This window comes from Physella acuta, unplaced genomic scaffold (assembly GCF_028476545.2).
Source record: "Physella acuta isolate Inbredline_101_S28 unplaced genomic scaffold, ASM2847654v3 ptg000738l, whole genome shotgun sequence".
Lineage (NCBI taxonomy): Eukaryota > Metazoa > Mollusca > Gastropoda > Physidae > Physella > Physella acuta.
The window spans coordinates 278,415-303,570 of NW_026732256.1; positions in this window are offsets into that span (position 1 = coordinate 278,415).

The window sequence follows — 25,156 nt, forward strand, 5'->3', positions numbered from 1 at the left end:
GTAGTCAAATATGTTTGATCTCCATTCAATGCACCTTGTTAAGACAATGTGTTGAAGCGATTACTTAATAAAGAAAGCAAAACTCATTTTAAAATCGGGAGATGAATGAAAATTGTATTTTTGTCTAATTTCATATATGGAAGAGAAAGTATGTTTCTACACTTTTTAAATATCAAATACAAATTAATTTAAAATGTCTGCGTGGTAATATATAATATTATTTTTTTTCACTTTCTTTTTGCGTAGATGTGTTTTGTTTACCAACATTTTAAATTAAAATTGATTACGAATGATTATTTAGTAATATATAATGTTAACATTTTTCGGGCAAACGGCCTTCGGGCAAGTGGCATTCGGGCATTTGTCGCATTCGGGCAAGTGTCCATTCGGGCATTTGTCCCATTCGGGCAAGTGTCCATTCGGGCATTTGTCGCATTCGGGCAAGTGTCCATTCGGGCATTTGTCGCATTCGGGCAAGTGTCTTTCGGGCGTTTGTCGCATTCGGGCAAGTGTCCATTCGGGCATTTGTCCCATTCGGGCAAGTGTCCATTCGGGAAATCGGCCTTCGGGCAAACGGCATTCGGGCAAGTGTCTTTCGGGAATATGTCGTAGACCCATATATATATATATATATATATATATATATATATATATATATATATATATATATATATATATATATATATATATATATATATATATATATATATATATATATATATATATATATATATATATATATATATATATATATATGTATATAAACTAATATACATTTCTATTTTTACAAATGAATACATATAATTTAAAAAAAAAAGACCATAATGTTGATCATTTCATTTTTTAGAACAGTTTTCGTCTACAAATGATAATTTAAAACTGTTGAAATATATTAAACGACAGATCGAGTTAAAATTACCTTGGCTGGGACTGAGCTCTGCATATGGAAAGTAAAGTCTGGCCGTGTCTGATGTCAACATTGATGTAGGGAATATGAGAGTTGACATTGCTAGAGCTAACACGTCATCAAGGATGTACAACACGACGGTCACTGGCTGGGTGGATTCTACCATCACTGGGAAATGTTGATGATGTATAATTTTACTGAACCAAACTTAATAATTTTTGGTTTATACGAATTAGCAAAAGACATGATTACTATTGTAAGATAATGAGTTAAATTACGAAACAAACATGTATGAAAATATATTTTCTTTTGTAGGAATTAAAATAAAACATTGGTCGCTACAAAGTGGAAGGGAACTTTACAGATGATTTTTGTTTATACAAATAAATACGACGATTTAAACAGTTGTTTTAATTTTTATATATTTTTAAAATTTCATTTTAAAGCTTATTATTATTTTTAAATACAATTAATGTTTCCTTGTTTTAAACAAAAAAATATTAAGCTACAATTATGTATATGCACTGAGAATAGAATTTAGTTCTTTTTTTCATAAACGTGCTGCTAATATTAGTAAATCTCCAATATAACTTATTTTAATGACTTTTTAAAAATTGAGATAGTTTTACACTAGGATATAGAATTTGGAGAAAACAAAATTGTTTATAAAATTATCAGTAGTAAAACAAACAATTACCTGAAGTAGGATAGGATGTAGCGTTAATGTTAAAATTCAAAGCGAGCGATGAATTCATCAACATGTACTTGACAGAATTGTCGCCCCTATTTATAGTAGTAAACTTGAAGTTAATGGTGAGTGCTATGAGGTGTGACGTCACTTGTAGAAACATGCGTGTAGAGTTGGTGGTTTTTATCTTAGGAAGGGCTGCCACATAGGCTCGACGTTGAGGGAGGATTGCGTCTGGTTTTAAAGTACATTTTTGAAAAAAAAAATTAAATTCCAGAAGTTAAAAATATAATTGATAAGAGCTACGTGAATTTAGATACTTTCAGCCTAAAAGTTTAATTGCAGTTAAATAAATATTTTTAACATAATTAAATGATAATTTAAAAATTTAAAATAAAAAAAATAGAATACGAAAAATAAAAGTCAATTAAAAGTATAGAGATAAAAACCTCTTTCACAGATAAACCCATGTTTGCGTCCAACTATTTGACTGCCTGATAAATTAATGAAGTGTGAAGTGTTCCACAGAACATAACTGGTTTCCTGGGTTTTGTTTAACACTTGGTAGATATCGCTCTGTTCAGTTTGTGATCTCCAGGTTGTGTTTTGTCCGTTTACACTTAACCAGGCTTAAACATTTAAAAACCAAAACATCTAAATTAATATTTACAAATAAAGAAAAACATACACATAAAAGAAAACAATCACACACGCACATATAATTATAAAAAAATTTTCTATGTTAATTTTGTTGTTTGTACGTGGTTTTTCTACTTCTTTTGTTATGCTAACGAATAAATTACCAAATGTGAGATTCCCCAAATAAATCTTGAGATGGCTCAGTGCTGCTAGTGTTGTTGGCTCTGCTAGATGGGATTCGTTTTGTAGACACAGGTTCTGTATAATGATATCAGTATTTTAAAACTAATAACAATTTTAATGCCATGAACACTTTTATAAAAGACGCGTGTTCAATTTATGATTATTTCATTCAGCAAAAATTTTAGGATAGTTTTTAAAAAAAAAATATTTACTATATAATTAAACTTATTCTAACGTTCTGACATGAGTAGGATACTGCTAAGCAATGATCATTCAAACTTTTATAAACTGTTTTTTCTAAAACATCACCTTCGCCTCCTCCCATGTAACGTTAACATTATAGAACATAAAACACTGGTCGTGTGTCATAAATGATCCAGGTAGCAACTTGTGACAGGTAGAGTTGAATTCTGATGAAGTGACACGTTTAAACAGTGGTTCATAAAATGTCAAGTTCTAAAGAATTTTATTCCTAATAATGTTCATACTAGAAGGAAGAATGCTAGCATTGAAGGAACTATTAGTTTGACAATAAAACATAATAGTTATAAATCTATCGGTATGGAATAAATGAATGTATACAGCATTTTCTCTCTTAAGAGGTGAATTATTATTTTCATGCGAACTATACTTCTGTATTTTAGATACTTTAAAAAAAAAATATGGACATTAAATAATTGACATTATCTCGAAGTTAAGATGTAAATTATATTCGGATTTTAAACCAGTGGAGTCAATATACATTGACAATTTCTTGGAATAAAGTGTGAAATTATCTTTCTCTTTTATAGTTCATAATCATGAGCCTAAAGGCTGTTGTGTATTTAACATCAATGTTACTAGAGTGTTGAATTTAAATGTGGCTGATTCATGTTCGGACTTTGGTTCTGTGCGTGTGTGTTTTTGTGTGTGTGCATGTGTGTGTGTGTTTGTGTGTGAGTGTGTATGTGTGTGTGTGTGTGTGTGTGTTAACAGAGAGTGGCTTTCAACAGACTAGGGTTAGTTTGTTTTTTATTTTTAAATACGAATCTTTAAATGTTTCTGTATTTTGTTAACGACCTTACCAACGTGACACAAGAACGGCTTGAGCACGTTACAGTTGTTGCTACCTAGCATGTAACTGTTGCTAGGGTCAGTGTCCACACAATACTCCAGGGCAGAAATGTCGTCTGGTTCACCTGTAGCCCAGACGTTCAATGGTAAAGTTTGGTTGTCTGACCTCCAGACGTGCATGTACGTCTGGTTTACGTACATCGTGTTGATCCAATCTACAGATTTTATAAATTATAGTCAACATTGTTTATATGTATGAATTAATAAAAAATGAGTATTCAATTATATATATATATACATATATATATATATATATATATATATATATATATATATATATATATATATATATATATATATACTATATATATATATATATATATATATATATATATATATATATATATATATATATATATATATATATAAAAGCATAGCCATACATGGTGCAGTAGAGGAGCTTAAAGTCAAGTTGGCTATTTTTAGTTCCTGTAGACTTCTCGGCTCGATCAATGATTCGCCACGGGACTTGCAAATTCTCTGTTGTCATTTAAGAATATAACGTTTTAAACATTCATTGCCAGGATTTAAAAAAGTAATTTATTTATGAAGATGTAAATAAAACCTTAATTATATTTTAGCTCAATACCATTGTAAAACAAATTACGTGAATCCATTTGTAAATATTACCTGAGCCTCAATACAATTTATCCCCATAGAAAAATTGTAGCATCGATAGCATTTACTGCTGTAAAACTTCCCACCTACACAGGGGATATCTGAAGCTGTAATAAACAAGAAAAAAGCATACCATTCACTCATACAATTTGTAAAATATGTAGCACCTAAAATATTTCAGGAAAACTGTTATAAGATTACGGAGTAATTTTTATGCAAACATTGAACGAGATTTAGGCTACATGAATTACGGGTCAGTAGTCAACAGACTTAATTTCTGAATCAAAGTAAATGATAACGATCACATTCAACGCTAAAATATAACATTATGAAAACACAGTAATTTTTTTACTGTTAAAATCTGACTTACAATGTTCACATACAACGTTATGGACGGTATTCACCACGGGATGAATGATCAAGGCCGAGTAAACTTGCAGACAGTCGACAACATGGAGTGGGTAGCCTCGGTACCACATGTTTAGGCTGATCTCTTGTTTAGTGTTGTCCATCCACACAAAGTTGCCGTCTTGGTTGGTGTCTTGACCGTTGACCCACACTTTGAAGTAGGTGATATGTCAAAATTAAATAACAATTATTATTATTAAAAAAAACTATAAGAGCTATTTGCCGCAAAGAAGAGCTTTTTACAAGAGCTATCACTAATGTATTTAATATACAAAGATATCTTCACTACAATAGTAGTCCTTATCCAGTTATATATGCACAACCCAATACATAACCCTATACATAACCATTATACATAACCCTATACATAACCCTATACATAACCCTATACATAACCCTATACATAACCCTATACATAACCCTATACATAACGCTATACATAACCCTATACATAACCCTATACATAACCCTATACATAACCCTATACATAACCCTATACATAACCCTATACATAACCCTATACATAACCCTATACATAACCCTATACATAACCCTATACATAACCCTATACATAACTCTAAATCTAGTACAGTTTAACGCGACCCATAAGAAGTACTAACGTGTATTATTTGGCATGTTGGGTGCTGTTGTATGAAGTGCTGACGTGTCAGATTCGTCGAAGTTTGGAACCTGTGCTAGTGTTGAACCAGGGGATGCAGCCATGCATGACGCCTGTTGATTAACAGTTTTTATATAATACTGTATCAGCTACTTATTTAGAAACAACATTTATAGTTAAAGCATTCGACTGCTTACCAGAAAGTAGGGCCTACATATTTATATCACGGCTTCGAGTTTGAAAAACTTCCCCGAGTCCACAAAGCTCTGACGAGTACCTAGCACTCTTTAGGTAAACCAAGGCGACATGGCGTAGTTCTGACCACATTCATTATTATTGCAAGGCCTAGTTAACTAAAATAAGTGAAATTAAGTGAAATGTATACCTTAGCTTGATACCAGTTAGCCTTTGTGTTGTTTCGTACCAAACATTTCCCATCCTGGTAGACAGCGTCTTGCAATGGGTAACAGACAGCTGTAAGCAAATCACATTTTAATGGGATTCCTTTCAAATACTCCTTCTTTAAAAAAAAAAAACAAGCGGTCAGCGTATCGTTTCCTCGTAAGGTGAGTTTAAAGTTTGGTTGTAGAGGTGCTTAAGAGCCGCTACACAGAGCCTACACAAGTACGTGTCTAACCAATCCATGAGCAAGAAACACCGACTAAATGACTTCTATAAACAAAAGGTACTATTTGAACTCAGAAACTAAAACTATTTAATATTTTTCTTATGTTAAATGTATTACATAAACTTTATAAATACACGTTTCTTTGACAATATTTTTTAAAACTATTAATACAAATACATTCAAATACATTTTTTTATTAGAGGGAACACAGTTAATAAATTATCTCCATGAATGCGTTTTTTGTGGTAGTGTAGATGGTGTTAAAATCTTAGTAGTGTTAAAAAGTCTTTCTTTTATTTAGTCTGGTGTTGTGTTATCCGTTTGTGTTTGTCTGTCATTTATGTTGCGGACGCACTGGATCACCTGTAAAGTCGAGTCAGAACCGCCGCGAAACAAAATATACTTTTTAAAAATATAAACCATCCAGATATATGAAGCCTAGTGAGGACTGTTAGGGGTCAGTTGATTCAGACTATTATTGTGAAGCATTCCTGTTGATTCATTGTGTTATTTTGAAGCATTTCTTGATTCATGTAATAAAAGGATCAATAGCGAACCTGCATCTTCGAGTATTTCTACTGTAGTCGATGTTGTGTAGAATGAGTGGTTAAACTCGTTACATTTGGCACTACAGGCAAATAGTCTCGTAACATGTGGCGTTGCGAGCAGGGTAACTGTTCGCTCGTTACAATTGGCGTCGTCGGACAGGATGAATTCAACTAGACTTGCCGTTTGAGGCACCCATAGTCAACCTTGTGCATAACTGTGTTTTGTGTGTGTGTGAATTCGGACATTCAGGAACTGTGAAAATTGAGGAACGAGAAAAATTTTTCATACACACACGGTAAGAAAGAACTCTTTTTTTGTTACTTACGGAATAAAATGTCTACTCTGGACGAGAAGCAGACCCATATAGTGGTCCTACCCAGAGAGTCCCACATTAACAAATTTTACGGGGACGGTGATCCAACTTTAACCAACAGGTTCAGTGAGGAGGTCAAAGCGGCCTGGGCCTCGAGAGGCATGTCACCAGAGGAAAGATTAAGACTGCTGATGGGCAGTATAGGAGAGACAGTTAGGGCAGAGGTCAAATGCCACGATAAAACCATCCAATCAGATCCAGATAAGGTGCTAGATCTGATTATGGAGACCTTTGGGGAGAGACGGTCGGGATCGCAACTGCTGTCAGGGTTCGTAGGCTTAAGGCAGAGAATGGCGGAGAGTGTGATGGAGTACTCACACCGGATGAACAGGGCCTTTGATTCGGTAAAGGGCAAAACACCTGACATTGATGTGCGCCTACTGAGGGACCATTTCATCGAGGGGCTAGCAACCCCGATCTTAAGGAGAGAGTTGAAAGAGGAGGTCCACAAAGACCCGCAGTTGACCTTCCTTCAGGTCAGGAACTCAGCGATCCGCAGGTCCGAGGATGAGGACCAATCGAACTGTTCGGTGGACAAAGTCTCTGTGCCGGAACAGAGACAATCCCCACCCACAGGGGCCGACACGATGGAGACCATGATGGCTCAACTGTTGGCCCACCTAGATAAGGTTGACCAACGTTTGGAGAGGTTAGAAAGCAGGTCAACAGCTGAGAATCAGGAAAAGAACGGGACAAAACAGAGACAGGTTGGACGGCCGCGTCCTGCCAAGCCATTACTCCAATGGACGGCCGACGGTCGACCAATTTGCTTGTCCTGTTCACAACCCGGACATATGGCACGGTACTGTCAGGGAAACGGTCGTCCTCTGTAAGGCAGGGTCAGGCTACAGAGGGGCGAGGTTATGGCCCAAGAAACAAAATGATGGGAGTCTGTCCAGAAATGGTGATTACGATTGGGGACATCGCGGTGAAGGCAATTGTGGATACAGGCTCCCAGGTGACGACAATTACGGAAATTTTTTACACCAAATGGATGAAAGGAAAAGACCATAGGTTGAGGTCTGACACATGCATGCGCCTAACGGCAGCTAATGGACTAACCATTCCATACTGTGGTTATTTTCTGGCAGATGTCGTGGTGTCGGGACATAGGTTGAAGCAGGTTGGGGTGTTCTTTACGAAACACAACCTAGAGACAAATGTGTCAAATATACCTTGCCTATTGGGCATGAATATTCTTGGCCAGTTGCCAAAATTTCTTACAAATATTGTCAAATCGACCACACCAGGTCGGGGATCCAAGTTGGCCAGGTTTGCCAAGACCAGAGGAAGGACAGCAGTCCCGGCAAACACGGTCAAGGCAATCACATTACAAATTGGTGATAGAAGCGTGAATGGTGATGTGATGATAGAACCATGTGGCGCCGCACTGAGGGCAGGCGTCGTGTTACTGCGGACATACACATCAGCGGAAAACGGACTAGTTCAAGGGTTGGTAGCAAATGTTTTGGATGAGGAAATTTTTATACCGCCTAACACTCTGGTAGGAGTACCACAGAACGTCGAGGTACAAAGGTCGGCACAGTACATCGAACTGATCAATACCAGCAGTAATGAAGTAACAATTAGGTCGGTCAATGTGACGGCCGAGGTGAAGAAAGAGGATGGCCGATCATATACATTCCCGGAAACTGAGGACCCAAAACTAAATGAATTGCTGAATAAATACAGTGATATATTTGCCTCGTATGAGGGTGATTTGGGGTTCACGGAAGTAATCAAACACCAGATACCCTTACTACAAGACAAGCCGGTGGCGCAACCCTACCGAAGATTACCACCAAGTCACTACTCGGCGGTGAAAGCACACCTGAATGATCTACTAAAAAAGGGAATTATTACAACCAGTACAAGCCCGTATGCGGCACCGATAGTAGTGGTAAAAAAGAAGTCAGGGGAGATAAGACTGTGTTGTGATTACCGGAAATTGAACAATATCACAAGAAGGGATGCATTCCCCTTGCCTCGTATTGATGAATGTCTTGATGCGTTGGGGGGAGCAAGATTTTTTTCTACCTTGGATTTGGCTAGCGGCTACCACCAAGTGGCCATGCACCCCAACGATCAACATAAAACTGCATTTATTTCTCCACTGGGACTGTACGAGTGGACCCGTATGCCGTTTGGTCTAACTAATGCACCTGCTACATTCCAGCGAATAATGCAGAGTGCTATGAGTGACTTTCTATTTCAAATAATGTTGGTGTACTTGGATGATATTCTAGTTTACTCAAAAACTTGGGAGGACCATCTAAAAAGATTAGAACAAGTGTTTCTCCGTCTCAGGGAGATAGGAGTAAAGCTGAACCCAGACAAATGCTGCTTCGGTTTGAAATCGGTACATTTTTTGGGTTATGTGATTTCGTCGGATGGCATCGCCACTGACCCAGATAAAATTGCAGCTGTTAAAGAATGGAAACAACCAACAACTACGGTAGAGGTCAGGTCATTCTTGGGTTTTGCTTCCTATTATAGAAAATTTGTACCTGGTTTTGCAAAAATTGCCGCACCATTGCATGACTTGGTAAACAAAATGACAAAGAAACACAGTAAGGAGAAAAAGAAAGGTAAAACACACCGGATAGGTGAATTATGGACTGATGAATGCCTGAACTCGTTTAAGCTCTTGAAAAAGGCTTTGACAGAGGCGCCGATATTGGGATACGCGGACTTTGACAAACCATTTCGGTTAGAAATCGACGCCAGCTCTAAAGGTCTGGGAGCTGTGCTATCACAACAACAAAAGCAAGGTTTCAGGGTTATTGCGTATGCCAGTCGAGCTCTGAAGGAATCAGAGAAGAACATGACAAATTACAGCGCCATGAAACTAGAACTTTTGACATTAAAATGGGCTGTGACTGAAAAATTCAGGGACTATCTATTAGGTGCTAAATGTGTGGTATACACTGACAATAACCCCTTGAGTCACCTAAAGACAGCAAAGTTGGGATCCATCGAACAGCGATGGGCAGCAGAATTGGCACTCTTTGACCTGGAGATAAAATATCGCCCGGGGCGGTCCAATGGCAATGCGGACGCTTTATCAAGGAATCCTTACGAGAGACCGGGCGATGAGGAAGAAACACTGACAGGAATATGTGAGGTCAGAGCGTCAACAGATATCCCTCATGGGGTACAAGTGATGCAAAACGGGCAGACCGGGGTGGAGCACATATCCACAGAGCCCGGACTTATGGACAGTAGTGATTTTAACGGCCTTAATCACCAAAAGATAAGAGATGCCCAGAGAACGGATAGTGGCTTACAACCGCTATTGAAATACGTCCAGGAACAAAAATTCCCAGGAAGAAGGGAAAGAGAACAATTTGGTCGAGAAACAAAGAAAATACTGAGTCAGTGGGACCGTCTCAGTATAGAGGATGGTGTTCTCATGCGGAGAATTCATGACCAAATTGATGGGACAATACACCAGGTGGTGGTGCCTGGACAGTTACGAGAGGAAGTGCTAAGGTTGGCACATGACAGGGCAGGACACCAGGGTCAGGACAGGACGCACAAAATATTACGACGGAGGTGTTACTGGCCCAATATGGAAATGGAGGTCAAACGCCATTGTGAGGCTTGTGTGAGGTGTCAGCATGCGAAAATGCCAGTTGTCAAAATGAGACAGCCATCAGGACACCTACTAGCGACAAAACCACTAGAAATTGTGGCTATGGACTTTACGTCGTTGGAGCAATCATCGGATGGGACGGAACATGGGTTGGTAATGACTGATGTATTCACCAAATGGACGGTGGCGGTGCCCACACGAGATCAGACTGCCAAAACAGTGGCAAAGGTATTAATAGAACATTGGTTCATCAAATATGGCATACTAAGACAATTACACTCTGACCAAGGAAGGGCCTTCGAGTCAGAAGTAATCAACCAACTGTGCAGCCACTACGGGATCAACAAATCTAGAACAACCACATTTAATCCGAAAGGAAACGGACAGTGTGAGCGGTTCAACCGCAGCATGCATGATTTGCTGCGTACCCTAGAACCTGAACAGAAAAAACGTTGGCCGGATTTTCTCCCAGAGTTGGTATATCTATACAACTGCACCCCCCATGCCACAACGGGCTTTGCGCCACACATGTTGCTGTTCGGACGGGAGGCTCGACTCCCTCTTGATTTGTTCCTAGGAAAAAGGGAGAGTATGACTGGCTCATACACCGCACTGGAATATGTGAATGAACATATGAGAAGAATTAGAGAAATGTACAGGGTAGTACAGGAAAGACTAGAACATGAAGCACGGCGAAGGGAACCGCCGGTACAGACAAAGGACCCGCCACTCAAACTGAACGACAGGGTATTACTGCGTAGCCACCCGTTAGGCAGAAACAAAATCCACGATCTCTGGGGACAGGAGATATGGCAAGTCGTGGAGATGCCTAAAGTAGCAGGTGGCCCCTTTAAGATAAGACCCATCGATCACGCCAAACCGGATCGGTGGGCGAACATTGCTCAATTAAAGAAATATTGGAATAGGCAAGAAGAGCAGTTACACACAGAGAAACCTAAGACAATTAGGGAACCGGAAGTTACAACGGAAATTCACATACCCATCCCGGAACCATATCACCATCAACAGAACAACGGCGATACACAAGTGGAGGATAACGGCAACAAAGAGGATTCCGTTCCTCCCAGAAGCAGAGAGACAGTAGACCATCAGATAAGTGGTCCGCGGAGAAGTTTGAGGAACAGAAGGAAGACGAAATTTTTTGTCAGCAACCATCAATTCTTTCATGGTCGCGCTGGTATGAGAACAGACTGTTCAAAAAGCTATAAAAGTGAACTGGTGAAGGCACCAGATGGAAAGGGTGGATGTGAATTCTAGAACTGTTTTGTGTCTCAGGAAGATGATGTAGACACAGTTGATATGTGAAATAGGTATAACTGTCAATCGTATACGAATGGGACGACGTGGACAGTGAGTGGAACAATAAATTTTTTTTACGATGGTGCGATCGACTTTAGAGGAATGCACCTGCCAAGCGTTGTTTGTGGTTGAAAACACACAAAAAAAGGCAGGGGTGGATGTAACTAGGGTAGGCCTAACTACTAGTTACAATCTGATGCAACTGATAACGAACGATAAGCCGCGACGCAGTATTACAGTCTGATGCAACTGATAGCAGGTGGCTTATTAAATCGGACTGATAACAATCTCAAAGCCAACGCGTGCTATTTTGGGAAACGGTACGAGGGGATTCAGACGGCCTGTCAACTTTGATTGATAGGATGCAGATGTTTTATTAATCGGGCTGTACGTTAGAACTGCGCAACTAGTAGTCGGAGACATCGATTACAAATATCGATTACGGATGAATACAAGTACGAATACGAGTACGAATACAAGGGATAAATAGGAGGGGACGGCGGAGCTCGCTCTCTTTCGATCGCTCGCTTTAGATCAGTCAGTCTGTGTGACAGTTGGTTATAGAACGGGTTAGCCGTCTTGGGTTAAGAAGGACGATAGACATGTGGATTCAGTTATATGAAGCCTAGTGAGGACTGTTAGGGGTCAGTTGATTCAGACTATTATTGTGAAGCATTCCTGTTGATTCATTGTGTTATTTTGAAGCATTTCTTGATTCATGTAATAAAAGGATCAATAGCGAACCTGCATCTTCGAGTATTTCTACTGTAGTCGATGTTGTGTAGAATGAGTGGTTAAACTCGTTACATTTGGCACTACAGGCAAATAGTCTCGTAACATGTGGCGTTGCGAGCAGGGTAACTGTTCGCTCGTTACATATATATATATATATATATATATATATATATATATATATATATATATATATATATATATATATATATATATATATATATATATATATATATATATATATATTAGATTATACACTTACGTGATTGGCAGATAAAGAAGTTAGGATCGATACATTGATAGTCATTGAGAGATGCATTTGCTATCATTAACACGCAGTCCTGGTTGTTCAAATTATTTGGTTGACCGGCATACCATGGTAGGTTATTAATAGATGCCACTGCTCCAGTACTCCATACAAACCTACCCTCTACATCGATATCGTTGAGACCAATCCAAACTACACAAAACAATAGAGTGGCTGTAAGATAAATATATGCATGCGCGTACATGCACACGTACACGTACACGTACACGTACACGTACACGTACACGTACACGTACACGTACACGTACACGTACACGTACACGTACACGTACACGTACACGTACACGTACACGTACATGCACACCTGCACACTCAGTCAGAAGTATCGATACTCTTACACGCTCTCGCATAAGCTTACGATTTTAACGTGTTCTAAGTTGACATGATTAATTAGTAGTGTTTAAAACAAACATATGTTATACAAACTAAAATTTTATCTCTTCCTATACATTTATACACATATATACGCATGCACGTTAGAATTATATTTATTAGTACATTATAGCTTTATAAATATATGTATATTATATCGATCTATATATATATGTATATATATATGTATATATATATATATATATATATATATATATATATATATATATATATATATATATATATATATTAGTGCTAAATGAGATTTTTTTTATATATCTTACGAGTTCTCGAGAACAGTGAATACAGCGATTGACTTAGCAATATTTCTTCTGGTGTGATCAAATCTACGAGGTGTCCGTTGTTAATGGACTTACAATATACCTGTGGATATGTATAGAAAAAAAATTCAACTAAAGTTTGTATTGTCAGTTGAAGTTTCCAATAGATCTATAGCCAGAGAAAGCTAGTAAAAAAGTGTTCTTCATAAAATTAAGATAGTATTAGTTAAAATATATTTATTTAAAAAAAAACGTAATGTAGGCTCTACTTTTTAAAAATTAAGGATAACAAAATAAAAATAGATATTATAAATTTTGCTTTTCCATTTTGACGGTCCATTGTGCAAATGAAGTAGAGTTCACCTTTTTCTCTAAATTGCCATATGGCAGGATATTGTGGTTAGCTTTATACCCCACTGCCTTTATTTACTCTAACGTAAGTTTTTTTTTATCTATCACAACTCGATGGAATAGCATGTACCACTGAGACCCATTTTAAAAAGGAGATATTATTCATACTTTAAAAAATATTGTCCATTTACGCGAATTTGATGCGATTTCTTCTGGGTTTATCCTCAAAGCTTTGTCCTTCCTATCTTTTTATTGTTGTGTCTTGTATAAACAAATTTTACTAGTCAGAAGTTTGGCATATGACAATAACAATTATATATTAGTAACCAAACACACAGTATGGCGTAGGAACTTGGCTGAAGTTCAGGTGATGTTTTAATTTGTGCTTGTGGGTTTGCAAGGATGTGAACAAAACATTCGCTCAGAGATTTATATCTCAATTTGATGTGTTGTCTGTTCGTGTTTAATTTACCCTCTTTCATAATTATAGCAAAACGCAAATGCTTAGACCGTGTATTTCAATAAAACTTTTCAATTTGTTAATCAACTATTAAAAAGAACTTTAGTAACAAAAAATTACCAATAAACAAGATAACACTTCGAAAGGGAAGGGATGGGTTGGATTTTTCTGGTCATTAATGAAGATGGGAAGGAAAATCTAAAATATTTTAAAAGTGATGAGTTTTATCCTGTTTTATGCGTTTTAGAAAGATTTAAAGAGAATCGTTTTAAATTTACTAAATTTTGACCGAGTTAAGTAAATATTTTAAAAATAAATAATTTGTAAAAACCTACAACTGCACGTTTGTGGGATTGAAAAAAAAGGATAGGCTAACGTGTTATGTTAGTTTGGGTGAGTATTTGTCTTTTTGCGATAATGTGTGACTATTTGCATGGTAAAGTAATCTACGTTTAAAAAAAAACATCGTCTGTGGAAGCCGCGAACGGAAATTATTTTTTAAAAAGTCTCCATTTAACTGTTAGCAGAACTCACCATTGCGCTTGGCCAGTCCAATGCTACAGGATAAACTTTGAAACAAGATTGGTTGAGATGTACCGAGCCTTCAATGTCTGAACAAGGGGCGTTGGTTGTGTACCCTGTTGACATGTAGGCCATTGATCAAATGTAACGGTTGTAATGTTGGTATTTTATCCCCCGCTCAATCTACACCTAATGAAAACAGTTCTAACTATTTAAAACTAAAGCTAATAAAACATACGAGCCGACCCGCGGCATATCATACGCCGCTATTTAGTTTTTGTTTTTTCTACTTTTCAGTAATTCGTAATTTGTGAATTCGACAGTACCAACGCTGCCACTGAAAATATTTCTTTAAAACACTATAAGTAGCTCGTTAAGGGCGATAACCCCCCTCCTTCCCCCCCCCCCCGCCACCGTTGAAGTTAACTCTACTTAGTTACCCTCCCCCTCCCCCTACGTTTAAAATCCTTTCAAACTAAATTATCTGCCCCTAATAGTCGTCACTAAACCCGGCTCTGCTTGTAAACAGCGTGAACCACAGCTCACCAGACCATGAAGGGGTAGGGGTGGTAGGGAGCGCGCTTACAGCTTGTTTTCTAGCGTCTCCCAGAAGAGAATAATATATATATAGATAATACACAATATATACACTGTAAAATATAAAAAATACACAATAGATATTTTAAAAATCGCACACAGCAATATATTACTAAGAAATGCAGTTGTTAGTAATGTAGTTAAATGTAATTGTTAGTAATTTAACAAAAGAAATAATATCAATTACAATTTTATGAATAAATTTACCCCTAAATTTACATACCAATGTTTACCATTAGCATCAAGACAACCGCTCTTGCCACCGCCATCATAGCCTTTTACTGACGGCATAGAGCCAACATACAACACAGCAACACTAATCAATTGAATTACTATGGAAGCTATCTGATGAGCAGTGTTAAAATATTCATGATATTGTTTTAAATAACACAGGAATACAATACCTCATGCATGAGAGAATAAGATTGTGATTAATTATTCTTTCATATCAACGTCTTATAGGTTTGGAAAACATTTGTCCACGTATACATGATATGATCTTATGAATTCCTTCCTTCCGGGGTAATGAAAACATTTGTCCAGGTAGGGATGATATGATCTTGAGAATTGAATTGACGAAACAGAAAGGCGAAAACTACAGAACATATTTTTAACCTGAGTTATCTGTAATGTTCCGCAATCGATAATACACACGCACACACAAATACACACATACATATACGTACGCTCTCTCTCTTTCTCTCACACACTCACACACACACACACACGCACGTGCTCTCTCTCTGTCAGACACACACACATACACCAACACACACACTATCACACACACACAATCACACACAGACATACACTGTCCACCACAAAGATTAAATCGACATGATTACTCCCAATTTATTTACTGTTTGTTTGAGACAAAAGAACGGGAAAGTTAACAAACATGAAGTAATTGTAACAGAAATTTTTGCAAATGACTTTAATGATTAATTAACTTATTTAGGTTGCATGGTCTGAGGAACAATGAGATGAGCGCGCAGTGGAAATCTAAACACAATTCCTAGGCAGTAATATACCAATACATCAGACCCCTTCTCTTCATACAAGGGACATAACCGAGTCGGTAGAGCTCGGAATCAGCAATGTTGCAGGAGATATCTATGGCATACAATAACCTTGTTACCTAAGGGGCTCAACTCATGATTAATTTCGCTGTTTTCTCTCATAGATAGGTTAATGTCCCCTGCTATTGAGCATGTTCTAACTAGGGAAATATGGGTCAATCAACATGCTCTTAGCCCGCCCGACCATCGAATATTAATGTGAAAAAATAAAGTTTTCCGATGATCAACTGAGTCTACAGAAGTTTTCAAATGCACATAGCAAAAAAACACATTCAAATCAAGATACTTGATTATAAACACAAATAATTTTGTTTTTATTATTTTCAAAATAACGAAGTAAACATTTCAAATGTAAATAAAAAAATTCCAATATATATATATATATATATATATATATATATATATATATATATATATATATATAGAGAGAGAGAGAGAGAGAGAGAGAGAGAGAGAGAGAGAGAGAGAAAGTGATACAACTGTATTTTGTAAAAAAAAAAGTGTATTTTTTACTTTCAGATTAAATTTCACATGTTTATGTTTAGAGGAACTTTTAAAACAGCGTTCAGCGTGATGTGCATTAAATACAAATTACGTTTGTGTCTCATTAAAAAATGAGTTACATTCAAGTTGATCCAATTTTTGTTTATTTACATCTTGAAACAACATATTTAAGAAACTCAATCATATCAAGCATGACAATGAAAGAAAATGTAACAGACAAGAGAACGACACCAAAACCACCAACAGCCTGGGCTGAAGGTCTGGGATCTTCCATACAAACTTTTGTTCTTTTATAAGCGCCCGTGTCTTGTAGCTCAACGTGCAGCGCTTTACGAATTTCCTCTACAAGTTGCTTGACCTCGTCCTCCGTGTAACTTGTTGTAACGCTTTCTGGACTTGTACCTGGCTGGTTGCTAGGTGACGTACTTGTGACGTCAGACGTGAAGGTCTCGATTGTTGTCGCTTCTTGTGTCGTAAATTCTGCGTTTGTTGTGACGTAAGTATGCTCTGTGGTGACGTCATATATTTGTGACGTGACTTCTGTGGTCTGTGGTGAGGTTGTGGTCTCAGTCTCACAAGAATCTCGCGTAGCTTTTAGTTTTTCCTCACGTTTAGTCATGTACAGCGTGTAGTTAAAGCCCTGGAATATTGTGTTGACGCGTGTTAGGTAAGATTCAAATATAGATTCATAGATAGGCAACAGATACAATAATAGTGTTGGTCATCTAGACACTGGTCAAGCAGAAGCAAACGAATTGCTGTAGAACCAACTGACAAGTCACATTAGACGTCAGCTGACTATTGAAGCGTCAAAGTAAGGAGTTGGCTATTAAATATTATAGAGAGAAGTCAAGTGTAAGTAGTTGCATAGGGATAGCATAGGCACACATTCGTTTGCAGAAAGCCGTTGTAGTTAGTGTTGAGATCGAGCATTTTAAGGAGATTGTTAAAACCGTAGAAGTAGCGTATATTACATAAGATAAGGAGTAGGATATTGATCGAATTATAAACCTACATTAATAAAATATAATACATTTTGAATTAGAATGTTTAATTTAGCAAGAATCTAATAAAAAATTCCCATAAAATATGCATAACTCTATTAAAATTAAATTTTAGTAAAATCGTGAATATTGTTTAATTACTAATCTAATGAGATTTAAAAAAATAATTCCTGCTGCATACATTACATTTAAACTCCTAAAACAAACTACGGCTGTAGCTGACCTTGTAAGGTTTGATGTTGTCAGTAATTCCAAGCGAATGACAGAACGAAGAATTTGAATTGTTGCCATACAAATACGCTCCGAATCGAACTTTCTGTGACATTTCTATAGCATTCATTTGAGGTGTCTTCTCTACTTTTATGATACAGCCGCTGTAATGTGTACCTAATAGAAAATTTTAAAAAGTTTGCATAAACTGACTGTCGTACGTAAGTATTAATTGTAGCCTCTTTGCAGTGGCGCCGCTATGTCAAGTGTCTCCTGGTGCGGCACCTTATGGTTTCACACTCCCATACCCCCCACTACCACCACCATATATATATATATATATATATACTTTGCAATTTTTTTAGTCTGGGTGTCACCCCCATAAAACGTTTGGCCCGGCGCGGTTCCCTACCCCGCCCTGCCCCGTCACGCCTCTGCCTTTTTGTTTTTTATTATGAACCTCTCCTATGTCTAATCAGACTTTAATGTATTTTTTAAAAGTTTGTTGCTTTTTAGCTCCATTATTATTTAGTTCTAAATTAAATCTATTTCTAACACTGTGACGTTGTGAGATTCAACCCTCACGGCTCCTGTTCTAACATTACATTTTAACATGAACATCTTTTTAAAAAAAATAACAGTAAATCTTCTCTCTAGATCTCTCTAGATGCCAAACAAATGTTAAATTTTTAAAATTTGGAGATAATGTGAAAATGTATACTTGTACCTGTTATTGGATTACAGTTGATTATTCCTGTAGCAAGGTTGACAAAGCGGATGAATTTAAATGCCAAATTCTCGACAATAATTACAACGTAGATGTCGTATCCTTGCATGTTGGAGGTGATCTCAAACCTGTACTGGTAGTCCCAGAGATGGGTGGGGATAATGGTAGCCACACACGATCGTGGGTAGGACGCTCCTAAAAAGAAATAAAAAAAAAACAATAAATAATGCAATCTGATTTATAAAAGGTTTTGTAGTTACAAGGATACATTACATTTTCTGCATTTTAGATAATTTGCGACAGATAATTCGATAAACAGGGATCCGTCGTTTTTAAAACACAGTGCAGTTTACATTTGCAAGATTTATTGTTTTGTTTATCATATTAATTTAAAAAAAAAATGTTTTTCATGATTGTTATTTAATTCTAAACAAATGTTGATAACATCATCCAAGCATTGCGCTATTTTTAAGGGAAAAAATAATATAGAGAATTATTTATCAGTATAACATTAACCTGTATATTCGTCCTTATGATTGTACAGAAAGAATATCCCGTTACTATGAAAGAAATAGAAGCTGTTAGCTGGTAATGTTACACTCTTTGACTCTCCAATCTCTTGAAGTGCCATTGTATGTTTTGTTCCATTTGATAAATAGATCTACACATATGCATGAATAAAAGATTTTTATCAGATTTCATAAATTTTTGTACATAGTTATCACTTTTATATTAAGAAATAAAAAAAAATGCGTGCTGTTTACCAAATACACATAATTTATACATTATGTTTATCCATATATTCTGTATAAATAATTTACTCTATAGTTTTTGCTACTAATATTTTTATAATAAAATCGAATGAATTAAATGATTGTTGATTTTATACATGTAGTTAATACATTCAAACTTTTTCGACTCTGAATGTGAATATAGTATTAATGCTATTGACAAGAAGAGTAGAAATGTCCAGCGACTCAAAGGAGTTCAACAGGTAATAGCATGCTGTATGCTAAAATATTAAATCAACTGAATGTATTCTTATTAGTAGAAGGCTTTAAACTTACATCAACTGACATGTTTTCCTCAGCAGCGACTAACACAAATGTGCTGGAGAATTGTGACGACAGATCAACTGTAAAACTGATGTAATTGGATGATATAAACTCTATGGGGAGCATCTGGTAAAGCGTTTGGTCACTAACATTTCCACAAGAGATTTTCTGTACAGATTAAATACCGCTGCTTATTAAACGCGAATCATGACTTTTGTACTATTAAGAGAAGTGTTTGTATCACATTTAACAAAAATAAGCAACTTGGGCATATTATAAAAGTTTATAGTTGCGAAATACCAATATATTAAAAATTTGTTTAATTCAAACATTAGAATATTTAAAAAAACATTGTTTTTAAATACATTTAAATCAAACTATATTTAGATATATAATTAAATGTTAAAAAAAAAAAATTCGTTAAAAAATAGAGAGTAAAATCTCAATATATTTGCTAGTAAGTAGCTTAAATTATTGTATTCTGTTAAACTTTTGTTTTAATTAAGAAAACTTACTTGCTCTAAGTTCATCAAAACCAGGACTGTATTTTCAGATATTAAACGCAAATCTCGACCCTCGGGATCCAAACTCGTCACCACGGTTTCAAACTGCTTAGACAGCCTCAAGACGATGTGACTATTAAAAAAATTGAGATATTATGTGAGAGGTTTCAAAAAATAATTAGACAGCCTCAAAAGCGGTTTCAAACTGTAAAATATAGAGAACATTTCGTGAGAGGTTTAAAAAAAATCTGTTGGTTTTCTAACTTTCAAAACCAAACATGTTTACCTTGCTACGTCATCCGTCCTGTTTAAGCCCAACAGTATGTTCTGTTCCTCGTTTGATGTTGTTGTTGCAATTATAGAAAGCTCTAAAATATGAACGATATATTAAAGATTAACAATATACGTATTGGTATATATGTTTATATATATATATATATATATATATATATATATATATATATATATATATATATATATATATATATATATATATATATATATATATATATGAATTACATAATTTAATATGACTTGAAGAAAGGATCATAAACAGGTGTAAAAACAAAAACAAACATACAGAATGCGGTCATAATTTCTGGAATCAATTATCTACGAGAAACTTTGAAAAAAATTTTCACACAATCCACAACAGATCGCGTTTAACCTACCCTGATTGGGCCTGAGAGATGCATAAGGAAAGTAAAGTCTGGCCGTGTCTGATGTAAACATTGATGTAGGGAATATGAGAGTTGACATTGCTAGAGCTAACACGTCATCAAGGATGTACAACACGACGGTCACTGGCTGGGTGGATTCTACCATCACTGGGAAATGTTATTTTGTTTTAATGTTTCATTTTAAAAAGGCAAGCTTTATTGTTACAATTGCAAAGTAAAATATTATTTGTTTTTGCAGGCTAATGACTAGTTCATTTAATAGTAGTTATAGATATATTTCTTATTACGAAAACGTATTTTAAACTTACTATACTTATAACTTAAAAAAGCTACCAACGCCTGTCGCATCATATAAAAATATTGAAATGTTTAGTTTTAGATCGTTTTACATTTATTTCAATTTGAAACATATGCTTATTTTTAATTATATTTAATTATTTAATGTTGTTTTATCAAAATAAATATTTGTGTTGTGAATGATTAGACAAACTAAGTACGGTATTTCGATTAAGAAACAGTAAAATTACATATTAGTACATTTTATGCGTTTTTGTTTCAAATGTGTAAATTATTAAATGTTATAATTATTTAAAAAAAATAGGCAGATCTCTAGCCTTTTCAAACAAGTAAAAAGGAAAGTACCTGCAGTTGGATAGGATTTGACGTTAATGTTAAAATTCAAAGCTAGCGATGCATTCATCAACATGTACTGGACAGAATTGTCGATCCTATTCATTGTAGTAAACTTGAGATTAATGGTGAGTGCTATCAGGTGTGACGTCACTTGTAGAAACATGCGTGTAGAGCTGGTGGTTTTTATCTTAGGAAGGGCTGCCACATAGGCTCGACGTTGGGGGAGGATGGCGTCTGGTTTTAAAAATAAGTACATTCTGATAAAAATACTGTATTGAACAAAACAGTTATTTTAAGATACGTCAAGATCCATTTTTTCTAAGAAAATGTTTAGTTTATATTTTTGTATTGAATGCAATTTTTTAGATTCATAGTTAATAATTTAACTTTAAAAATATTAAATAATCTGTTAAATAAACTTTAAGCTCATTTTATAAAAATAATTTACAAATCAAAAACACACCTCTTTGACAGAGAAAACCATGTTTCCGTCCAACTATTTGACTGTCTGATAAATTAATGAAGTGTGAAGTGTTCCACAGAACATAACTGACTTCCTGTGTTTTGTTTAACATTTGGTAGATGTCGCTCTGTTCAGTTTGTGATCTCCAGGTTGTGTTTTGTCCGTTTACACTTAACCAGGCTTAACATTATACGTTACACAAAAATGCATTTTCAAATGATTAAATAAAGTATTATATATATATATATATATATATATATATATATATATATATATATATATATATATATATATATATATACAGAGAGAGAGAGAGAGAGAGAGAGAGATAGAGAGAGAGAGAGAAAGAGAGAGAGACATACATACATGTATTTTCAACGATATTTAGGTATATGAGGTATATCTATTGCTTTTATTTGTAAACGAATAAAATTACCATATGAGAGATTCCCCAAATAAGTCTTGAGATGGTTGAGTGCTGCTAGTGTTGTTGGCTCTGCTAGATGAGACTCGTTTTGTAGACACAGGTTCTGTATAAATATACATCAATCACAGTTTTTAACGAAATTATAAATCGACTTAGAACTAAAGATAAATGATTAAATTTAATTAGAAAAAGACAATATACATTTTGAAAATAATTGTTTATAGAATTCGTTAAATGGTTACTAGTACTTATATTTATACTTTAAACAGAAAACGATTTTACAACGCCAAAAATATTTAAACTTTTTGTAGACCGCTTTTTGCTAAAACATTACCTTCGCCTCCTCCCATGTAACGTTAACATTGTAGAACATGAAACACTGGTCGTGTGTCAGAAATGATCCAGGTAGCAGCTTGTTACAGGTAGTGTTGAATTCTGATGAAGTGACAAATTTAACAGTATTTCATGACATACCAAATATTTATGAATATCAATATTTAAAAAAATATGTTTAAGTTAGCTATTACTATGCTAAATTTAAGAAATTTAATAATATTCGGGAAGAGTTACGATTGTAATTGTTTTATGCAAGTCTTATACCGCGTTTACACTTGCGACAATTAAGATCTACACGTCTCGAAAACTTAGAAAAAAAAATCGCCATAAGTTAATTTATCAGAACTTGTATATTATACATGTCGCAAGTGTATTCGCGGTTTTTCGGGCCATTTAGAATTTTTTTAAAAGTCTACTTTTTTGGGATTCGAGTGTTGTGTATAATATTTAAGGAAATACTGTAAAATCCAGGGCGACCTTACCAACTTGACACAGGAAGGGCTTGAGCACGTTACAGTTGTCGCTACCCAGCATGTAACTGTTGCTAGGGTCAGTGTCTACACAATACTCCAGGGCAGAAATGTCGTCTGGTTCACCTGTAGCCCAGACGTTCAATGGTAAAGTTTGGTTGTCTGACCTCCAGACGTGCATGAATGTCTGGTTTACATACAAGGTGTTGATCCAATCTGTCGTTGTAAGATAAGTAGGAAAACATTATATATATGTATATATAATTATGCATAAAAACGTATATATATATATATATATATATATATATATATATATATATATATATATATATATATATATATATATATATATATATATATATATATATATTAGTTTTAATAAAGTAGGTATAACACACACACACACTCTCTCTCTCTCTGTATGTATATAGTTCTGTGTGTGTGTGTGTTTGCTTGTATAGATCAATGTGGAAATAGATAATTTAAAATTCGTTACAGCTACAAATATTATTTAAGATCAAATTCTTACATAGTGCAGGAGAAGAGCCTAATTTCAAGTTGACTATTTTTATTTCCTGTAGACTTCTCGGTTCGATCAAAGATTCGCCATGGGACTTGCAGATTTTCTGTTGGGATTTTACAAACATAACGTTTTAAAAACCCTTCGTATTAAAATGACCCATTTTCTGACGTAATAAATACACTTATAAAAATGATAAAATACATTGTAACAACAATTATTTAAATTACACTTTAAAATATTGCATTTAATTAAAAAAACTTATAGTTTTTACTTTAAAATTGTACCTGGGCGTCAGAACAGTTTATTCCAACAGAAAAGTTGTAACAGCGATAACATTTACCGTTGTAAAATTTCCCATTATTACATGGTATATCTGAAGCTGTTATAAACGAGATAATTCATATACTGTTATATTTAAAGTTTGTAACTTTTTGTATAACTCAAACGTTAAGTAAGAAACAAAGTAATTCAATAATTTTATTTTAAAACAAAACCAATTCTCTTCATAAATTTTACTTTCCGTCCGTTCTAAACAAAAGATGTTTAAGTATTTATCAAAACAAAAATGTTTAATATTTAACAAACTCAGGATGGAATCCGAACTAGGATATTTGATTGAAGGAATTTTAAATGTGAGTAATGTTCAAACGCGATGATAGCTCATCACTGCTACAAACTTACTTACCATTTTCACATACAACGTTATTGACGGTGTTAACCATAGAATGAATGATCAAGGCCGAGTAAACTTGCAGACAGTCCACAACATGTGATGTGTAGCCTCGGTACCACATGTTTAGGGTGATCTCTTGTCTGCTGTTGTCCATCCACACAAAGTTGCCATCTTGTTTCATGTCTTGACCGTTGACCCACACTTTATTCAAATATAGTGAGTTATAAAATAACAATGAAACGTCGTGTAACAGAATCTTACATCTTGCAAAAAATATAAATAAAATAAAGAAGTATCTGTTTCTGATGAGCTTTATATGAGGCGGCTAATAATTTGTTTTTTGTTAAAGCCAATCTAATCGAATGTTTTTTCCAAACATGATTCGGGTATTTGTAGGGACTAGAATTCGAACACACGAACTTCAGGCTAACAATCGAGAGCACTACCACTCGACCACACCGCTTCCTAACCCTATACTGCTATTGTAATCTATAGCTGATTTGTCGAAACCAGTTTGCAATAATAAGAACAGCATATATATATATAATTCTCTTCTGGGAGACGCTAGAAAACAAGCTGTAAACGC